Below are 12,772 nucleotides of genomic sequence, written 5' to 3' on the forward strand. Positions count from 1 at the left end.
AACTTTAAACCACAGCAGGGAACCCATTATTTTGTCCAATAAAAGTGGCGCTAGTAAGCTCTCTGATCACTTAGACAACATAGTCCTGAGAATGAACAGGCAAATGTGAGGTTTTTTTTTTTCTCAATATAGGTAATTCAATACTTTTTAAAAAATTAATTAGTTTTGTATTCAGCAAATACAGTCAGTTTGGTACCATTATTAGGCTCATCTGTGACCTACCCCTCCCCATTGGCCCCTCTTTGTTGAGGTACATGGGTCATGCATTGTGGAGTTAGCCCAAAGTTATGGGTAAGATAAATGTCTCTGCATACCATGACCCAACATTTGGCTCTGACATTCTTTCTGCCCCCTCTTCTGCAAAATTTCCCTGAGCCATGTTGGGCTCATTTTTGGTCTGCTTCAGTGATGAGGTGTTGGGGGCCTCTGAGGCTCTGGCTCTCTGGTTTGGTAGGAGTTGATTTTTCTCTGTGTTGGTCTCCTTCCCCCTTGTGCTGGTATCTGGTTCATCAGGACAACAGCACCCTTGCTTGTTTCATCATTTTTTCTTAGTTTAAGCCAGGGCCCTTTTGAGGTATGATGGGGTGGCTCTCTCCTTAGGATCTGCATCTATCTGAAAAAAAGAAGCAGATTCTCCAACAGAGAGTTAGCACCAGGACAAATGAGATGGCCCTTATTTTTTTCATGGAGAGTTTAATAGGTATAGACCCTCTTGTAGCCAATGATTGATGGTAGCTTGATATTGGAGAGTGGTCTTATGTTTGGATATGATTCTGACTTTTTTCCCAGCTCCAGCTATGGGTCCCATACCACTGAGGGGATCAGTTAGCCAAATCAAGAGCAGTTGGTTCCTCACCATGGCTGTGTGCCACTATTGCACTTGTGTGGGCATCACAGCAGGTTATTTGCTGCTAAGTAGGTTAGACCATGAGTTGCTTGGACAGATATGGGTCATTTTCCCCCAGTTGCCCTTGTAGCACCTTCTGGCACTAGACACACTGACTGTCTGGGGACTGACTCTCTTCTAGCTTCCAGCCATGCCATTCCGTTTTATGTGTCAACTGCATATGGTGTCTTCAGCAGTAGGGTCTTACCACAAACCTTTGGTGGGTCATCAAGTACTCTGTCAGAAATCTGTCTATCTTTTAGGAAACATTGTATTTCTTTCTGATCAAAAGCTCATTGTGGATGATAGCCCCATGCTGATAATGGGAGTTACAGGTCAGTGCCTACTAAGAAAATGAAAATATAACTGATATACAAGAGTTAGAGACAAGAGAGAGAAAGAGGGAGAAGGAGAGGAAGGGAGGAAAGATGTAGAAGATTAAGGTTAGCCTTGATCCTACCCTCTCCAGTGTCTTATGGTTCAGGTGTCCCCTGTAAGGCCCTGGTGAAAGTTCAGACATTTGATCTGCCTTTTAGGAAGTAGAATTTCCATTGCCATTGAGTACCATATAGAGTACCATTGCCATTTGGCTCTAGATTTGTGTTTCCCACCCCTTCGGTACTCTCCCCTCCCTCCCAATCCATCCTAGTGTCTAGTCCACAAGATGCTTGCTGGATATGCAAGGTATCTTGGGTAGATTCAGGTTAGGTGCTGTAGATGAGTGAGACTATGTGGAGATTTTTTTTTTTTTTCTGTGATTGGGTAAGTTCACTGAGAATAATCTGTTGCAGGTTCAAGCATTTTTCCTCAAATTTCAATGTGTCATTTTTTCTTAGTGCTGTAAAGAATGCCATTGTGTAGATACACCACATCTTAGTTATCCATTCTTCTAGTGATAGACATCTGGGTTGATTCCAGCTCTTAGCTATTATGAATTGAGATACTACAAACATGGTTGAGCAAATCTCTGTGGCCTGTGGTTTGAAGGTTTTAGGGTAGATGCCCAGTTAGGGAATAACTGGGTCTGTTGGTCTCTCTATAGTTAGCTTTTTCAGATGTCTCCATATTGATTTCTAGAGTGATTGTACCATCCTACATTCCTACCAACAGTGGATGAGTGTTCCTACTTCTCCATAGCCTTGCCAGCATTTATTTTCGTTAGATTTTTTTTATGTTTGCTATGCTTATTGGGGTAAGGTGGAATCTCATAGTTGTTTTAATTTGCATTTCTCTGATGATTAGGGATGATGAACATTTTAAGTGTGTGTTTGCCATTTGTATTTCTTTTTCTGTGAACTTCCTGTTCATCTCCTTGCCCCATTTTGTGAGTGGTGTATTTGACTTCTTACTGTTTAGATTTTTGAGTTCTTGTAGATTCCAGAGATTAGGTCTCTATCAGTTGGATAACCCACAAATATTTTCTCTCATTCTGTGGGCAATCTATCAGCTTTGCTTATTGTATGCTTGTCTGTAAAGAAACTCTTCAGCTTCATGTGATCCCATTGGTTGAGTGACTGTTTAAGATAGTGAGCTACTGGGGTTTTGTTCAGGAAGTCTTTTTCTATTCTTATATTATGGAAAGGCCTTCTAAATTTTCTTCCAGTAGTAGTAGAGTTTATGGTCTTATACTGAGGTCTTTGATCCATTTGGATTTGAGTGTAGTGCATGGTGAAATGTGTGGATCACGTTTCAGTTTCCTGCATGTGGTTATCCAGTTTGTCCAGCACTATTTGTTGAAGATGCTGTCTTTTTTCCAACCTATATTGTTTAGGCCTTTGTCCAATATCAAGTAGCTATAGTTGCTTGGCCCAAAGTCCAGGTCCTGAAGTCTACTCTATTCGTCTATACTCCTGTTTTTATGCCAGTACCATGCTGTTTTTATTACTATGGCTTTGTAGTGTAGCTTTAGATCAGGTATGGTAATGCCTCCAGAGGTATTTCTTTTGCTGAGGATACTTTTGGATATGTGAGGTATTTTGCCTTTCCATATGAAATTTGAGATCATTTTTTTCTATCTCTGTGAAGAACACTGTAGGGATTTCAATTGGAATTGCATTAAATATGTATATAGCCTTTGGTAGTATTGTCATCTTCACAATGTTAATTCTGCCTATCCAGGAGTATGGGAGGTCTTTTCAGTTTCTCCAGTCCTCCTCAATTTTTTTTTTTTTTTGAGTGTTTTTATGTTTTTGTTGAAGAGATCTTTCACTTCCTTGGTTAACGTTATTCCAAGGTATTTTTGTTGTTGTTTTTGTTGCTATTGAAAATGGGACTATGTCCCTTATTTCTTTCTCTGTATCTTTGTATTTGCATATAGAAATGCTACTGATTTTTGTGCATTTATTTTGTATCCTGCTACTTTGCTATAGGAGTTAATCACCTTCAGGGTTTTGGGATTGAGTCTCTTGGATCTCTTACATATACAATCATGTCATCAGTGAATAGAGCTAACTTAACTTCTTCCTTACAAAATTGTATCCCTTTTCTTTCTTTCTCCTGTCTTATTGCTGAGCTAGGACTTCCAGAACTATATTGAAAAGCAGAGGTGAGAGAGGACAACCCTGTCTTGTTCCTGATCTTATGGGAATTCCTCCAGTCTCTCTCCACTAAGAATCATTTGGGCCTTCGGAGCTTTGTATATTGCCTTTATTATGTTAAGAAATACACGAACTATGCCAATTCTCTCCAATGTTTTGATCATGAAGTGATGTTGTATCTTGTTAAAGGCCTTCTCTGCATCTATGAAAATGATCATGTGGTTTTTATATTTAACTTTGTTTATGTGGTGAATTCCATTGACAGATTTCCATTTGTTGAACCACCCCTTTGTTCCTGGGATGAATCCCACTTGGTCAAGGTGGATAATACTTTTGATGTGATTTTGGTTTCGGTTTGCAAGGATTTTCTTCAGGATCTTTGCATGTAAGTTCATCAGGGAAATAGGCTGGTAGTTTTCTTTTCTTGTGGCATCTCTGCCTGGTTTTGGAATTAGGGTAATACTAGATTCATAAATGGACTTGGGTAACTTTCCCTGTTCTCCAAATGTGTGGCACAGTTTGAGGAAGATTGCTTTGAGTTCTTCCATGAAGGTTTGATAGAATTCAGCTGAGAAGCCATCTGGTCTTGGACTCTTCTTTTTTTTTTTATTATTACTTTTTCAATCTCTATGAGTGTGATGGGTTCATTGAGGTGATTAATCTGCTCTGAGTTTAGCTTTGATAGATGGTATGTGTCCAGGAATTTATCCATCTCCTCCACATTATCCAATTTTGTGGAGTAGAGTTTTTTGAAATAAGTCCTGATGATTCTCCCGATTTCACTTATGTCTGTTGTGATCTCTCCTTTTTCGTTTTGAATTTTGTTAATTTGAAGCTTTTCCCTTTTTGGTTTGATCAAGTTGGCCAGGGGTTTGTCAATCTTGTTTATTTTTTCAAAGATCCAACTCCTTGTTTTGTCAATTGTCTTAATTGTTTCCTTGGTTTCCAATTCATTAATTTCTCTTCTGATTTTAATTATTTCTTTCCTCTGGAGCTGTTTGGGTTGGATTTTTCTTGTTTTTCCAGTGCCTTTAGGTGGATGGTTAGGTTATTGATTTTTGATCTTTCTGTCTTTGTTTTAAATTTTTTGTTCATTTATTCATTTATTTATTTGAGAGCAACAGACATAGAGAGAAATACAGATAGAGGAAGAGAGAGAGAATGGGTGCACCAGGGCTTCCATCCACTGAAAATGAACTCCAGACGTGTGTGCCCCATTGTGCATCTGGCTAACGTGGGACATGGGGAACTGAGCCTCAAACTGGGGTCCTTAGGCTTCACAGGTGAGCACTTAACTGCTAAGCCATCTCTCCAGCCCCCTTTCTGTCTTTTTTATGAAGGCATTCAGTGCTATGAATTTTCCCCTGAGAACTGCCTTCATTGTGTCCCAAAAGTTTTGGTACAATGTGTTCCAATCGTCATTCAATTCTAGGAATTCTGCAACTTCATTTTTTATTTCATCTACAAACCATTTATTGTTTAAAATGTTCTGTTCAGTTTCCACGTGCCATTGGAATTCTTGGTGGGTCTTTTGTTGTTGATTTCTAGCAATATAGCATTGTGATCTGATATCATGCAGGGAATTATGTCAATCTTCCTAAATATGTGGAGGCAGTCTTTGTGACCCAGTATACGGTCTATTTTAGAGAATATTCCATGGGCTGCTGAGAAGAATGTGTAGTCTGTGGATTTGGGATGGAAAGTTCTGTGGATGTCTATTAGGTCTAAGTGATCTATGGTTTTGTTGAGCTCTCTTACTTCCCTGTTGAGTTTCTGTTTGGATGATCTGTTTATTCCTGAAAATGGTGTGTTGAAGTCTCCAGCTATGATGTTGTTAGTGATTATTTCTGTTTTATTGTTAAGAATGTTTTGTTTTATGAACTGTGATGCCCCTGTGTTAGTTGCATACAGATTGTAATATCCTCTTCATGTATCATACCCTTGATAAGTAGGAAGTGGCCTTCTTTGTATTTTTTAATTATTTTTGATTTGAAGTAGATTTTATCCGATATTAATCTAGCTACTCCTGCTTGTTTCTTATTCCCATTTGCTTGGAATATTGTTTTCCACCCTTTCACCCTGAGGAGGTGTCTCTCTTTAGTGTGAGTTGGGTTTCTTGAAGGCAATAGATTGTGGGGTCTCATTTTTTGATCCATCCTGTTAGCTTGTGTCTCTTGATGGGTGAATTAAGGCCATTAATATTGGGGGTAATGACTGTGAGATTTGTTTTAATCCCTGCCATATTGTGATGGCAGATGTGTGTTGTTGTTTTCATGGATTTTGAAGTTTTTTGTGCCTACTCTGAGTTTGGTTATTATGATCTGCTTCTTGTAGGCATTTGAGTTTAATTATTTGCTTCTTCTCTTTGGATAATTTCTTAAAATACTCGCTGTAGGTGTGGTTTTGTGTTCATATAGTTGTAAGGATGAGTTTTGCTATGGAAAGTTTATCTTTCACCATCTATTATGAGGGATACTTTTGCTGGGTAGAGTAGTTTTGGTTGGAATTCATAGGTTCTTAGACTTTGCAGTGTTTCTTTCTAGTCCCTTCTAGCTTTCAGGGTTTCCATTGAGAAGTCTGCTGTAATTCTGATGGGGTTACCTTAAAAGTAGCGTGCTGTTTTTCCCTAGCTGATTTTAGAATTTTCTCTTTGGTGTCAATGTTTAGAGTCTTAATGACAATATGTCTTGGAGAGTTTCTCCTTTGGTCCGGTCTGTTTGGAGTTCTGTTGGCTTCTTGTATGTTGACGGGCCTTTCTTGTAAGAGACTGGGGAAGTTTTCTTCAATTATTTTGGTAAATAATTTCTCCATGCCTTTGGTCTGAATTTATTCTCCTTCTGGTATTCCAATGATCCTGATATTAAGAAGTTTATGTGTATCTCACAATTCCCAAAACGTTCTGTTCACAGGAACTTTTGAGCTTACTGAAACTTTTGAACTTAAACTGTTTCTTCCAACTTGTCTTCCATATCAGAGTTTCTATTCTCCTCTTGGCTGACTGTATTCTTGAGGGTTTCTAGAGAGTTTTGGACTTGTTCAGTTAAGTTTGTATTTTCTACTACTTTTCTATGTATCATTTCCATCCCTCTGTCAAGCTCCCTTTTCACATCATTTTCTAATTTTCTTGATGATTCTTGGAATTCATCCCTGCATTTCTTTATGTCTTTATTTAGCATGGCCAGCTGATTTTTAAGGTCTTCTTTTTTCCACTCTTCCTCAAAACTATTAACTCTCTTTGGACTCCTTCCAATTTCTTATCTACTATTTCTAGCTTAGTGATGGCAGCATCCACATGATTATCGATCCTTTGTTGCTTTCCTGCAAGTTTTACCAGTAGGTTGGTCAGGGTTGTATTGCTCATAGCTTCATTTTGATGTTCTGATCCTCATGACTCTTCTCTGTTTTGGTTAGATGTATTCATTGTAGGAGTGGGTGATCTAACTGGGTTTTCTTGCATTTGATTTTTCATGCTACTTCTTTTGCACTGTGGTCTGCCCAGGACAGTGTATGGGCACGCAGATGGGTGAATCATCCTGGGCTCAAGTGCAATGGGAATCTGAGGCAGCCTGGGACAGTTGCCAAGAAGCCTGGGCTTTGGCTCTCACTTGCCAAAACCACCTATCTACTGCCTGGCAGGGGCACCAAAGTTGCCTGAATTCTCAAGCGGTAATGCCCCAAAGCTGCCTGTGTTCCAGCTATGAGGGACACTGAGGTACCATGCACTGAAGCAGCCCAAACTTGGCTGGGAACACTGGGACCCAGAAGCAGTCTGCACTCTCTGGCCACAGGACAGTGGCGGATGGCTGGTGTGGTAGACTGGTAGGGGATGGCACCTGAGCTGGCGCCAAGCGACAGACACATTCTGAGGTTGTGTGGCAGTTGCTGTGGGACTGGGCTTGCTGAATGTGCAGTAGCAGGAGCAGTATGTGAACCATTGCGGGGAGCAGTCTAAACTTCCATACTCAGGGATCGATTTGCGATCTGCATGCAGCTGCACTGTGGATGCGAGGAGGATGGGCTACCTGCTCCTGAGGGAATCAGGGATTCCCTGTTATTGCCAGGATTCGCTGGACGCGCAGTGGATGGAGCAGTAAATGGGCAAGTGTGCAGAGTCGTCTAAGCTTCCGCTTGCAGGGATCAATCTGTGCGCAGGGGCTCAGAGGTGCACATGGCATCCATTTGTGGGAGGAGTGGGCTACCCGCCTGCAAGGGGATCTGCAATTCCCTGCCCCCCCACCCTCTCCCCCCACCCCTTGCGCGCTCACCGACAATCTATTGGAGATTGCTCTCCCTAGTGTACCCTTAATGTCTTGCCTTTCTTTCCCCCAGATTTGCAGCTCCGCTAGGCAGTCACCATCTTGGTGGGAAGTCCCAATTTAATACTTTAAAAAAAGTTGTATATTTTTTTGAGGTTGGGTCTTGCCCTAGCCCAGGCTGACCTCGAATGTACTATGTAGTCTCAGTTTGGCTTCAAACTGATAGCAATCCTCCTACCTCAGCCTCCGGAGTGCTGGGATTAAAGGCATGTGCCACTATGCCCAGCTAAAAATAGTTTTTGCTAGGCAACTTTTATTCAGATTATGGAAGCATTTATCTGATGCTATTTGTGTAGTATAACAGAACGAGGCTGCTAAAATCAAACACAAAACAAGATACTTTTCTTATTTTATAGATATAGCTACTGGTATATTTTCCCCAGTCTTCTTCAACCTTCTGTGACAATAGTGCAATTGAATTAAATTAAGTAGCTTATTTATAATTACTGAGCCAGTGTCAGAAAAGAATATCATTGTTTCGTGTATGTAGCTTTGCTATATTTAAACCAGGCCATCATTTGGCTTTCCTGGTGAAAAAGGCAGTAGACCCCCTTGATCAATTTATTTTCATTTTGTGGGTTTACCCTTCTTGTACATGAAAGAAAGATAGTGGATTCAAAACCTGGAAACTGTCTCTTGATTCTGCAGGTAACTATAAGATCTTGGGTAGGTGGCTTAATCTTGAGTTCATTTCCTCAGCAATTAAACATTTGGCATATGGTTCAAAAAATATCATTCATATGTAAAATCTGACCTAAAGCTACGCATAATAATACTGTTAAATAATACTAGATAAATTTATACATCAAAACATATTTTCTTCTATTTTAATTTTTCTTAATTTTCACTACAACACATAAATTAGTCACCACTTCTTTACCCATTAAGTCTCTACTAATTAATGGAATTTTTTATTTGTAAGAAAACTGAAATAAAATTTTCAATTTAAAAACCTATGAAAATATTCAATTATCTGAATGGACATTATCAACATCTATATTCGTCCACTAAGCATGAAAATGATAAGAGAATTAATAGGAAATGTTAATTCATCTGAGAGCAGTGACAAAAATTTATATACTTCCTGTGCTTGGACCTTAGACTACTCTATAATTTCCAGATATGGCACTATATGAAAACCTTAGTAGTCTGACATCTTTTCGGAGGCAAATGACAAGAAGGGTAAGGAGAGGGTCAAGATTACATAAGATGATTACCATATTCAAGAAACTGTGGATGAGTTCATTTGCAGTGGCTGGAGGCCCTGGCGTGCCGATTCTCTCCCCAACACTCCTCTCTGCTTGCAAATTAAAAAAATGATTTGGCTGTTGGGGGAAAAAAAAAAAAGCCCCTTCGAGCATTTTCCATCTTCTGAACCAAAATTAGTCCTTGTGGTGTTAACAAAGGCGGAGCGGATGCCATCAGGATCAAGAGGAACGGGGCAGAGGAGACGTAGATGCGATCGTGGCACCACAAACTACCCCGGCGGCAGTTCTCCTGAAGACGGAGTGAGGATTACATCAATGAGATTTATCCTCAAAAGAAAAACGAGGCCACCAACCCTAGACATAAGAGCAGAAGAGCAACAAGGACTGTGACTCTACTTCCTAAATTAATCTCTTACAACAAACCAGTTGTTAAAACTCTTAAACTGGACTTTCATCTGGGGCTAAAGAAGAAGAAAAATCAGGCGCCTTGGAAACCAGAAGCGCTTACTTTCTTGCTAGAGGTGGGTCCAGCTGAGCTGAGCTGGGGCTGGAATGAAGGATGATGCCCCCTGCACCCCAGGAAAGGGAGTCAACCTCATATGAATCAGAGCAAGTTCCCAAACAAGAATGCGAGGATCAGGTTCTTAGTACGGAATGCTGAGATCAGAAAACTGCCAAATTAGCTGGGTGTTGTGGCGCACGCCTTTAATCCCTGCACTCGCGAGGATTGCCAAGAGTTGAAGGCCACCGTGAGAATACATAGTGAATTCCAGGTCAGCCTGGGCTAGAGTGAGACCCTGCCTTGAAAAGCAAAAAAAAAAAAAAAAAAAAAAAAAGAAAGAAAACTGCCAAGTGAACCTGAAGGGAAAGGGGTAAGGCTGGAGGTAGAGGTCTAGTGGAGGAACATTGGCCTGGAATGCATTAAGCTTTGAGTTTGAGCCTTGTCACTGCTAAATAAAAATAAGCAAATAAATAAAATATGGCAAAAGAAAGCCGGGTGTGGTGGCGCACGCTTTTAATCCCAGCATTCAGGAGGCTGAGGTAGGAGGACAAAAGAGGGCTGGAGAGATGATTTGGTGGTTAAGGCACTTGCCTGCAAAGCCTACGGACTCAGGTTCAATTCCCCAGTGCCCACAAAAACCAGATACATAGGGTAGGGTATGCGTCTGGAGTTTGTTTGCAGTTACTAGAGGCCCTGGCATGTCCATTCTCTCTCTCTCTCCATCTACCTCTTTCTCTCTCAAATAAATAAATCTTTTTTTTAAATGAGAAAATTAAAAAAAAAAAGAAACTGTGGATATTTATAATGCAAAAACAGAATCAAGTAAATTTTGGATAACAAAATACTTCATACTCCTGTGATCTGTGTTCTGGAGGAAATAGAAAGAGCAGCAGGTAGAGTTATATAATAAAACAAAGTTGAATTTATTCTCTTTCCTTAATGGACTTATCTAAAACTGCATACTATATATAAACCCAGTATGACAGTCTTTCATTTTTATCAGTACTAATCACATTTATTTATTTTTAACTATCTTATGTACATATTTTGAGAGAAAGGCAGATAGAAAGAGTGAAAGTGGGCATGCCAGGGTTTCCAGACACTAAAAAAGAATGGATACACCAGATGCATTCCAGATGCATACACCACCTTGTGCATTGGGCTTAAATGGGTCATGGGGAATTGAACCTTGGTCTTTGGATTAAGCAGGTAAGTACCTTAACTGATAAGTTATTTCTCCAGCTTGATACTTATTTTTGCTTGTAAACTACTATGCGTATATGGATAAATCCCCCCTAGGGTTTCCTGGAAAAATCAGAAGTTCATATAGCTTTGAGTTAATAGGGTAGTTTATGTAGGCTAAAACATAAAGAGAAAACATGAATTTTCCATTATCATCATGTATAGATGATGAAGTAAGCAATAATAAGAAAGCACAAGAAGGAATGATTACAGAAACATCAAAGTTGATGTGAAAACAGGAATAATCTATACAGAATAAAATAAATATTAACATAAGCATCTATTGAAGAAATGATTTTAAATGGATAGGTCATACCTCAAAATATATTGTTTCCATAATGATCATAAATGAGAAATCCTCAATAAAATTTTTACCAACTGAATCTAAGCACATTTAAAAAATGTTTCAAACATTGACAAGTTGTTTTCATCCTGGAAATGAAAGGTTGGTTTACCACACACAAATCAGTAAATTGCATGTAATAGAATTGAGGGTGAAAATCACATGATAATCTCAGATGCAGAAAAAGCCTGTTACAAAATTGATATTCTTCCTTCACAGAAAAAGCTGAAGAGAGTAAGAACAAAAGGGCCACTATCTAATAAATACTATATATGACAAATCATTCTCAACATTATACTGTAAGTATTTTCCCCCAAATTAGGAAGTCAAAGGTTTCTACACTCTTAACTCATATTTAATCTTGCTAGGAAAACTGGGTAAATATTTGCCAGTGATTGAAATGTAACCCTTAGCTCATATGCCAATAATAAGGCAACAAAAATGGATCAAAGACTTTATTATAAGACTTGAAACTTTAAAATTATTGGAGGAAAACCAGGGGAAACAGTGCATAATGAAGGCATAGATAGTGGCTTTCTGAAAAGGACAACAATTGCTGAGAAAATAATAGTAAGGATTGACAAGGGAGGGGATTGCATCAAATTTAAAAGCTTCTGAACATCACAGCATACAATAAGAAAATACCCACAGAGTAGAAGCAAATCATTGCCAGCTAGTCATTTGACAGGTTATCATCAGGAATATATAAAGAGCTCAAAAATTTAAATACCTAAAGACACATAATCCAATCATCAAACTGACAAAAAGCCACAGAGCACTCTTCAAAAGAAATACAAATGCCCAATACACACATAAAAATAAGTTCAACATGTTTAAACTTTGGATAAATGCAAAGCAAAAGTATATTGAAATTCTCTCACTCCTGTTGGAATGGTTGACATCAAGAAAAATAAATGCTGGTGAGACTTTGGGCCAGGGAAGGTGAAGAATATAGTCAATTTTGGTAGAATATAATTAGATGTAGCCACTAAGTCAGGATGTTTGTCCATAAAAAATGCAAAAAGTATTTAACATATGATCCAGCTATTATAACATATATTGTAACATAGATGTTTGTACATATGTATATATAATATCCTTATGTATGGTCCAGCATATTCTGGTAAAACAGACTTTCAGTAGCAAGTTATCTATGTCAGAGCTGTAACAGTGGTCATCATGCTACATTTCAGATGCATGTATGACCTTTTTCTGTTCACTGTGTATTTCAGGTAATTATTCCTCCATGTTTCTTCACTTTGCATTCTCAGTAACCTTTTTTCCAACAGAAGACTAATGGGAAGGAAAATCTGGGAGGTTGTGGCCCCTTTCTACTTTTGGAGGCTTCTTAAGCAGCTGCTATGTCTCATGCCTCCTCTAAGTCTGGTACTCTGCTTGGCAGGCCCTCAGAGAAATGCAAATTAAATGTAAATTAGAAACATAATGAGATGGCATTTCATATCCAGATTGTCAAAAATTTAATAATCTGACAAAACCAAATGCTGTCAAAGATGTGAAAACTTACACGATTTTGTTGGGAGTTAAAATTGGTATAAACACGTTGAGGAAAAAAATCTGAATTTTAGAGAAAAGAGAGCAGATAAAGATAAACAAATCATGATTTATCCTAATTATACCCTAAAGTTACATAAAGAAATGTGCATGAAAGTCACTAGGCTCTTTTATTACTGGTAATATGAAAAAATTATAATCTGCCTTAATTCTCTTTGAGGATAAT

The sequence above is a fragment of the Jaculus jaculus genome, chromosome 4 (assembly GCF_020740685.1).
Source record: "Jaculus jaculus isolate mJacJac1 chromosome 4, mJacJac1.mat.Y.cur, whole genome shotgun sequence".
Classification (NCBI taxonomy): Eukaryota; Metazoa; Chordata; class Mammalia; order Rodentia; family Dipodidae; genus Jaculus; species Jaculus jaculus.